We start from the raw sequence: 9,424 nt of genomic DNA on the forward strand, positions 1-9,424 counted from the left end.
ATCACTCACAACCCTGAGATCATGACCAGAGCTGAAATCAATCAAGAGTCAGACCGTTAACTGACTGAGCCACCCAGGCACCCCTATTGGAGGATTTTTAATGGTGTGGGAGGATATCCTCATATTAAATGAAATCTTCTGAAAATATCTCCATGCAAACATTTTAAAACAACTTTGTGGACATCATAAACTGGATAATCATGTGTTTGTCTTCTTGTCCACTTGAAAATTGAGAAATGGTCTTCAGCAATTCCCTACTGATATAAAAAGAGATTACAAAATGAATCACTGTGATGAAAATAAAAGGGAATGTGGCAGGTTCAACCTGAATAAAAATTTTAATAAGATTTGGAATAAAGTAGTTATTCTTATCCTCTGGTATGTCTATATGCAAATCCCCATATCCCTGATATGAATACATTAGGTTGTATGTCAATGAGAATTAAGATTACTGGTAAAAAGATGATTAATAATAATCTGATTTTAAGGTGAGATTATGCTGAATTATCAAAATAGACCAAATGTAATCATGATGATCTCTAAATGTGGAAGGAGGAAGAAGAAAAAGTGTCACAGAATGTGATGGAAGACTTGCCTGGGCATAATTTTTTCCCAATTATTTGTTTGGTAATTATTTCCCTATTAGCATAAAATTTATAACAGTTCAACTATATGAACACCTATGCATACTTTATATGGCTATTAGTATTCTTGGTGCTGAATATGAGACAGGGCAATGGAGGAAAGGTAAGAACAACTTTCTAAAAAAGAAATGAATGTACTGTAGGAGTATGGGGAATGGGTACATCATCCTGGCATGAATATGGATATGAGTTCTTTCTCTTTGTCCCCCACCCCGCCTCCCTCTCTTTTCTTCTCTCTCTCCCAAGTTAGATGATGCATATATTATAGAATATAGATAGATAGATGATGGATAGATAGATAGATAGATAGATAGATAGATAGATAGAATGATAGATATAGGAAGATGACAGATAGGTAGGTATGTATATAATATACACATAGTAAAATTGGTGTACAAATAGTGTTGAGACTGTATTCCTAAGATTTTATACAACATAGGTTTACTGATTAAATGAGTAAAATAAAAATTGTGGTGATGATTTTGACAAGAAAATGAATCACATTGATGATGTAAAGTGTAATTTTTTTCAGATACACAAAAGCATCTATTTTTTTGGCTACTGTGATGATGACATATTCCATTTATATACTATTAAGATAGGCCAAATTTTACACATTAGTATTGTAATTTTTGCCAACACCTTCCTGCTTCTCTTCCACATCTTCATGCTCCTTCTGGATTACAGGCCTAAGCCTTCTGAAATGACCATCTATCCCTTGGCTCTTGTCCACATACTAAAACTCTTCCCTGCACTGTTTTTAATGTCTACAGACATATTTGAAGTACTGAACATTCTAAGTGATTTCAAATTCAAGGCTTTATTCTGCATGATCAGGGAGACACGGGGTCTCTCCTTGAGCACCACCTGCCGCCTCGGCATGTTCAAGGCCATCATCATCAGCCCTAGCACCTCCTGGTTGGCCAGCTTTAAACATACGTGCAAAAAGTACATCTTCCATTCTTTTATCATCTTATGGTTTCTCAGTTTGTCTCTCATTAGTAACTGCATCTTGTATACTGCTGCTCCTTCTAAAGTGACCCAGAGCAGTCTACTGCGTGTGAGTAAATACTTCTCACTTTCTCACCTAAACTCCATCATCAGGGAACCGTTTTTCACTTTTTTAATATCCAGGGATGGTTGTTTGTTGGAGGCATGCTGCTCTCAAGTGCATACATTATGATTCTCTTGTGCAGTCATCAGAGGCAGTGCCAGCACCTCTCCTCAAGAGTGTCCCCCTAGAGAAGGGCCACCCAAACCATCCTGCTGTTGGCGAGTTTCTTTGTGGTCATGTACTAGGTGGGCGTCATTATCTCCTTCTCCTCCACTCTGTTATGGGCACATGACACGTTCATTCTGGATGTCCAGAAGCTTGTGCCAATGTCTATGCCACTGTCAGTGCATTGGTGCTAACAAATTCTAATAAAATAATAAAAAATGTGTTTCAAAAGTGTGGGAAAATTACAATCAAGTTATAAGTACACATTCTGAAAATCGTTATCTATAACTTATTATTTTGATTTTATTCAAATTATGGAGTGTTTATATATAATATTTAAATGTAATTTTAATTTATATGTAATTGAAAGTTTTACTGTATCTAAATGTTTTTCAAACCTCTGTTACCAAGTACCCTTGAGTTTCTTAGTATAGTATCAAGGAGGATTTGATATTCCCATGTGTTGACAATTCCTTTATCTTTCGTTTTATTTCTCAAACACCCTTAAGGAAAATTTTTCTGTATACAAGAGAAATACACTCTAAAGCATGACTATTGTACTTTAGTACAATGCTAGTAACTACCTATTGGTAATGCAACATTTGAAAATTCTATTTACTCTTTTTAGTTCAAGATATTTAGCTGTGCATTTAATTTTAATTAAGCAAGACTTTTCTAACACTATATTTATTTATGTGTGTTCTGGCATCTATTAAGGCTGCAGAGTGTACTCTCACCTCTGTAGATTTTCTAATTTATTTTTCTCTGCTTTAAAACGCTGTGCTTTTTAATGTTTTTGTTGTAATTTCTTTTGTTTACACAATTTGATTAAAATTTCTGGTGAGTATCTTTATCTGCTTTTGTTGCAATGCATTTCTTTTTTATAACATCATGCCTAGTTTTTAAATTAGAAATTTATAATCATCATTTCTTTAATTTTGCTTTATTATTTTGTATAGACTAGTGAAACAATTAAATGATTCTTATTTCTTCCCATTCTGATCTTCATATTTCATCGTGACAACTCTATTCTCCATAAATGTTCTCTATTTATGTCTTTAGCTTCAATATTTTTGTTCAATATCTAGTATATTATTTCTCTCATCAACTCAGACTAATATAATTAACTAATATATTGTGTACTAAATTGAATTATTTAGTTTTCTTTTTTGTATTTTTTAATATGAATTTTATTGTCAAATTGATTTCCATACAACACCCAGTGCTCATCCCAACAGGTGCCCTCCTCAATGCCCATAACTCACTTTCCCCTCCCTCCCACCCCCCATCAACCTTCAGTTTATTCTCAGTTTTTAAAAGTCACTTATGGTTTGGCTCCCTCCCTCTCTAACTTTTTTTCCTTCCCCTCCCCCATTGTCTTCTGTTAAGTTTCTCAGGATCCACATAAGAGTGAAAACATATGGTATCTGTCTTTCTCTGTATGGCTTATTTCACTTAGCATGACACTCTCCAGTTCCATCCACGTTGCTACAAAAAGCCATATTTCATTCTTTCTCATTGCCAAGTAGTATTACATTGTGTATATAAACCACAATTTCTTTATCCATTCATCAGTTGATGGATATTTAGTCTCTTTCCATAATTTGGCCATTGTTGAAAGTGCTGCTATAAACATTGGGGTACAATGTCCCTATGTATCAGCATGCCTGTATCCCTTGGGTAAATTCCTAGCGGTGCTATTGCTGGGTCATAGGATAGACCCATTTTTAATTTTTTTGAGGAACCTCCACACTGTTTTCCAGAGCGGCTTCACCAGTTTGCATTCCTACCAGCAGTGCAAGAAGGCTCCCTTTTCTCCACATCCTCTCCAGCATCTATAGTCTCCTGATTTGTTCATTTAGCCACTCTGACTGGTGTGAGGGGGTATCTCAGTGTGGTTTTGATTTGTATTTCCCTGATGAGGAATGACATTGAGCATCTTTTTATGTGCCTGTTGGCCATCTGGATGTCTTCTTTAGAGAAGTGTCTATTCATGTTTTCTGCCCATTTCTTCACTGAATTACTTGTTTTTTGGGTGTGGAGTTAGGTGAGTTCTTTATAGATTTTGGATACTAGCCCTTTGTCCGATATGTCATTTGCAAATATCTTTTCCCTTTCCATCAGTTGCCTTTTAGTTTTGTTGATTGTTTCCTTTGCAATGCAGAAGCTTTTTATCTTCATGGGGTCCCAATAGTTCATTTTGCTTTTAATTCCCTTGCCTTTGGGGATGTGTCAAGTAAGAAATTGCTGTGACTGAGGTCACAGAGGTTTTTTTCCTGCTTTCTCCTCTAGGGTTTTGATGGTTTCCTGTCTCATATTCAGGTCCTGTATCCATTTTGAGTTTATTTTTGTGCATGGTGTAAGAAAGTGGTCCAGGTTCATTCTTCTGCATGTTGCTGTCCAGTTCTCCTAGCACCATTTCTTAAATACACTGTCTTTGTTGCATTGGATATTCTTTCCTGCTTTGTCAAATATTAGTTGGCCATCATTTTGTGGGTCCAATTCTGGAGTCTCTATTCTATTCCATTGGTCTATGTGTCTGCTTTTGTGCCAATACCATGCTGTCTTGATGATGACAGCTTTGTAGTAGAGGCTAAAGTCTGGGATTGTGATGCTTCCCACTTTGGTCTTCTTCTTCAATATTACTTTGGCTATTCGGGGTCTTTTGTGGTTCATACAAATTTTAGGATTCTTTGTTCTAGCTTCGAGAAGAATGCTGGTGCAATTTTGATTGGGATTGCATTGAATGTGTAGATTGCTTTGGTAGTGTTGCCATTTTAACAATATTTATTCTTCAAATCCATGAGCATGGAAGGTTTTTCCATTTCTTTATATCTTCTTCAATTTCCTTCATAAGCTTTCTATAGTTTTCAGCACACAGATCTTTTACATCTTTGGTTAAGGTTTATTCCTAGGCATTTTATGATTCTTGGTGCATTTGTGAATGGGATCAGTTTCTTTATTTGTCTTTCTCTTGCTTCATTATTAGTGTATATGAATGAAACTGATTTCTGTACATTGATTTTGTATCCTGCAATTTTGCTGAATTCATGTATTAGTTCTAGTAGACTTTGGTGGAGTCTATCGGGTTTTCCATGTATAATACCATGTCATCTGAAAAAGTGAAAGCTTGACTTCATCATTGCCAATTTTGATGCCTTTGATTTCCTTTTGTTGTCTGATTGCTGATGCTAGAACTTCCAACAGTATGTTAAACAACAATGGTGAGAGTGGACATCCCTGTCATGTTCCTGATCTCAGGGGGAAAGCTCTCAATTTTCCCTATTGAGGATGATATTAGCTGTGGGCTTTTCATAAATGGCTTTGAGGATGATTAAGTATGTTCCTTCTGTCCTGACTTTCTTGAGGGTTTTTATTAAGAGAAGAGGCTGAATTTTTTCAAATGCTTTTTCTGCATCGTTTGACAGGATCATATAGTTCTTTTCTTTTCTTTTGTTAATGTGATGTATCACATTGATTGAGTTGCCAATGTTGAACAAGTCTGCAGCCCAGGAATGAATCCACTTGATCATGGTGAATAATCCTTTTTATATGCTGTTGAATTCGATTTGCTAGTACCTTATTGAGAATTTTTGCATCCATATCCATCAGGGATATTGGCCTGTAGTTCTCTTTTTTGGCTGGGTCTCTGTCTGGTTTAGGATTCAAAGTAATGCTGGCTTCATAGAATGAGTCTGGAAGTTTTCCTTCTCTTTCTATTTTTTGGAACAGCTTGAGAAGGATAGGTATTATCTCTTCTTTAAATGTCTGGTAGAATTCCCCAGGGAAGCCATCTGGTCCTGGACTCTTATTTGTTGGGGGATTTTTAAAAATATTTTTAATGTTTATTTATTTTTGAGAGAGAGAGAGAGATAGAGCATGAGCAGAGGAGGGACAGAGAGAGAGGGAGACACAGAATCAGAAGCAGGCTCCAGGCTCTGAGCTGTCAGCACAGAGCCTCACGTGGGGCTTCAACTCACAATCTGCAAGATCATGACCTGAGCCGGAGTTGGACACTTAACCGACTGAGCCACCCAGGTGCCACAATTGGGAGATTTTTGATGAACTGATTAAATTTCTTCACTGGTTATGGGTCCGTTCAAGTTTTCTATTTCCTCCTGATTGAGTTTTGGAAGTGTGTGGGTGTTTAGGAATTTGTCCATTTCTTCCAGGTTGTCCAGTGTGTTGGCATATAGTTTTTCATAGTGTTCCCTGATAATTGCTTGTATTTCTGAGGGATTGGTTGTAATAATTCCATTTTCATTCTTGTTTTTATCTATTTGGGTCATTTCCCTTTTCTTTTTGAGAAGGGTGGTTAGAGGTTTATCAATTTTGTTTATTTTTTCAAAAAAACAACTCTTGGTTTCATTGATCTGCTCTACAGATTTTTTAGATTCTATATTGTTTATTTATGCTGTGACCTTTATTATTTCTCTTCTTCTGCTGCGTTTAGGGTATCTTTGCTGTTCTTCTTCTATTTCTTTTAGGTGTGTTGTTAGATTTTTTATTTGGGATTTTTCTTGTTTCTTGCAATGTATTCCTCTCAGCAGTGACTTCGCTGCATCCCAAAGCATTTGGATTGTTGTATTTTCATTTTCATTTGTTTCCATATATGTTTTTAAATTTCTTCTCTAATTGCCTGGTTGACCCATTCATTCTTTAGTAGGGTGTACTTTAACCTCCATGCTTTTGGAGGTTTTCCAGACTTTTTCCTGTGGTTGATTTCAAGCTTCATAGCATTCTGGTCTGAAAGTGTGCATGGTATGATCTCAATTCTTTAATACTTATGAAGGGCTGTTTTGTTACCCAGTATGTGATCTATCTTGGAGAATGTTCCATGTGCACTCGAGAAGAAAGTATATTCTGTTGCTTTGGGATGCAGAGTTCTAAATATATCTGTCAAGTCCATCTGATCCAATGCATCATTCAGAGCCCTTGTTTCTTTATTGATCCTGTGTCTAGATGACCTATCCATTGTTGTAAGTGGAGCATTAAAGTCCCCTGAAGTTATCTCATTCTTATTAATAAGATTGCTTATGTTTGTGATAATTATTTTATATATTTGAGGGCTCCCATATTTGGTGCATAGACATTTATAATTGTTAGCTCTTCCTGATGGATAGACCCTGTAATTATTCTATAATGTCCTTCTTCATCTCTTGTTACAACCTTTAATTTAAAGTCTAGTTTGTCTGATATAAGTATGGCTACTCCAGCTTTCTTTTGACTTCCAGTAGCATGATAGATAGTTCTCCATCCCCTCACTTTCAATCTGAAGGTGTCCTCAGGTTTAATATGAGTCTCTTGTAGACAGAAATAGATGGGTCTTATTTTTTATCCATTCTGATACCCTATGTCTTTTGGTTGGAGCATTTAGTCCATTTACATTCAATGTTATTATTGAAAGATATAGGTTTAGAGTCACTGTGATGGCTGTAGGTTTCATGCTTGTAGTGATGTCTGTGGTACTTTGTGGTCCTTGCAACATTTCCCTCACAGAATCCCCCTTAGGATCTTTTGTAGGGCTGGTTTAGTGTTGATGAATTCCTTCAGGTTTTCTTTGTTTGGGAAAACCTTTATCTCTCCTATTCTGAATGACAGACTTGCTGGATGAAGGATTCTCAGCATTCCTTTCAGGCCTGCCAAGTTTCAGTAGATAGGTCTGCCACTACTCTTATGGGTCTACCTTTGTAAGTTAGGGCCTGTTTATCCCTAGCTGCTTTCAGATTTTTCTGTTTATCCTTGTATTTTGCCAGTTTCACTATGATATGTCGTGCAGAAGATCCATTCAAGTTACGTCCAAAGGGAGTTCTCTGTGCCTCTTGGATTCCAATGCCTTTTCCCTTCCCAGATCAGGGAAGTTCTCAGCTATGATTTGTTCAAGTACACCTTCAGCCCCTTTCTCTTGCTTCTTCTTCTTCTGTAATTCCTATGATGCAGATATTGTTCCGTTTGATTGCATCACTTAGTTCTCTAATTCTCCCCTCATACTCCTGGATTTTTTTAGTCTGTCTTTTTCTCAGCTTCCTCTTTTTCCATAATTTTATCTTCTAATTCACCTATTCTCCCCTCTGCCTCTTCAATCCATGCTATGGCTGCCTCCATTTTATTTTGCACCTCACTTATAGCATTTTTTAGCCCTTATGACTATTTCTTAGTCCCTTGATCTGTAGCAATAGATTCTCTGCTCTCCTCTATGCTTTTTTCAAGCCCAGCAATCAATTTTATGATGATTATTCTAAATTCTTTTTCCATTGTATTGCTTAAATTGGTTTTGATCAATTCGTTAGTTGTTGCTACTTCCTGGAGTTTCTTTTGGGGACAATTCTTCCATTTTGTCATTATGGATAGTCCCTGTGGTGGCTCCAAACTGCAGGGCACTTCCCATATGCTGTCTGGAGTAACTTGTGTTGGTGGGCGGGGTGGCAGTCAGATCCGATGTCTGCCCCCAGCCCACCGTTTGGGCCACAGTCAGACTGTTGCGTACCTTATCTTCCCCTCTCTCAGGGACAGGACTCACTGTGGAGTGGTGTGGCCCCTGTCTGGGCTACTTGCACACCGCCAGGCTTGTGGTGCTGCTTCAGTGGGATCTGGCGTATTAGCTGGGGTGGATCCACAAGGTGCACAGGGGCGGGAGGGGCAGGCATAGCTCACTTTGCCACCGGTGATCCCCTGCAGGAGGGGCCCTGCAGCACCAGGAGGGAGGCAGACCTGTTGGAGGGATGGATCCACAGAGCACCACGTTGGGTGTTTGCATGGTGCAAGCAAGTTTGTTGACAGGAACTGGTTCCCTTTGGGATTTCGGCTGGGGATGGGAGAGGCAGATGGTGCTGACCAGTGCCTTTGTTCCCCGCCTAGCTGAGCTCTGTTTTCCAGGGCTCAACAACTCTCCCTCTTGGTGTCCTCTCTCCCTCCTGCTCTCTGAGCAGAGTTGTTGACTTATAACATTCCAGTTGTTAAGTCCCGCTGGCTGTCAGAACTCAGAGTCCAGCCCCTCCGCTTTTGCAAGCCAGACTTCGGGGGCTCTGCCTTGCTGGGCTGGTTGCCCCTCCACTGCCCTGGCTCCCTCCCACCAGTCTGTATAGTGCACACTGCCTCTCTGCCCTTCCTACCCTCTTCCATGGGCCTCTTGTCTACGCTTGGCTCTGGAGAGTCCATTTTGCTAGTCTTCTGGCGGTTTTCTGGGTTATTTAGGCAGATGTGTGTGGAATCTAAGCGATCAGCTGGATGTGGTGAGCCCAGTGTCCTCCTATGCCACCATCTTCCAAGCACCCCCCACCTTAATTTTATTTTATTCCCACAGTGAAGTTTATGCTCATAAAACAATACTAATGAATAATAAAGCCACCCAATCTTACTAGGCCATTTCTCTTGTGGGATACTTGAATGGACCATATTTTCTAATTTTAAATTTCTCCTTATATGTAAGCAAAAGAAATCATGACATGGGTGTCTGGTACCTAAGTTGGTTAAGCATCTGACTTTGGCTCAGGTCATGATCTGGTGGTTTGAGTTTGAGCTCCACATCAAGCTCTGTGCTGACAGCTCAGATCCTGGAACC

General features: G+C 38.6%; 1 pseudogene; it reads left to right on the forward strand.

Moving 5' to 3' along the window:
* The first annotated feature begins 1,137 nt into the window (after positions 1-1,137).
* On the forward strand, positions 1,138-2,122 carry LOC112856889 (putative vomeronasal receptor-like protein 4; annotated as a pseudogene).
* Positions 2,123-9,424: the final 7,302 nt, after the last annotated feature.

This window comes from Puma concolor, chromosome A1, assembly GCF_028749965.1.
Source record: "Puma concolor isolate L17-30 chromosome A1, mPumCon1.1.hap2, whole genome shotgun sequence".
In the NCBI taxonomy this organism is placed as follows: domain Eukaryota; kingdom Metazoa; phylum Chordata; class Mammalia; order Carnivora; family Felidae; genus Puma; species Puma concolor.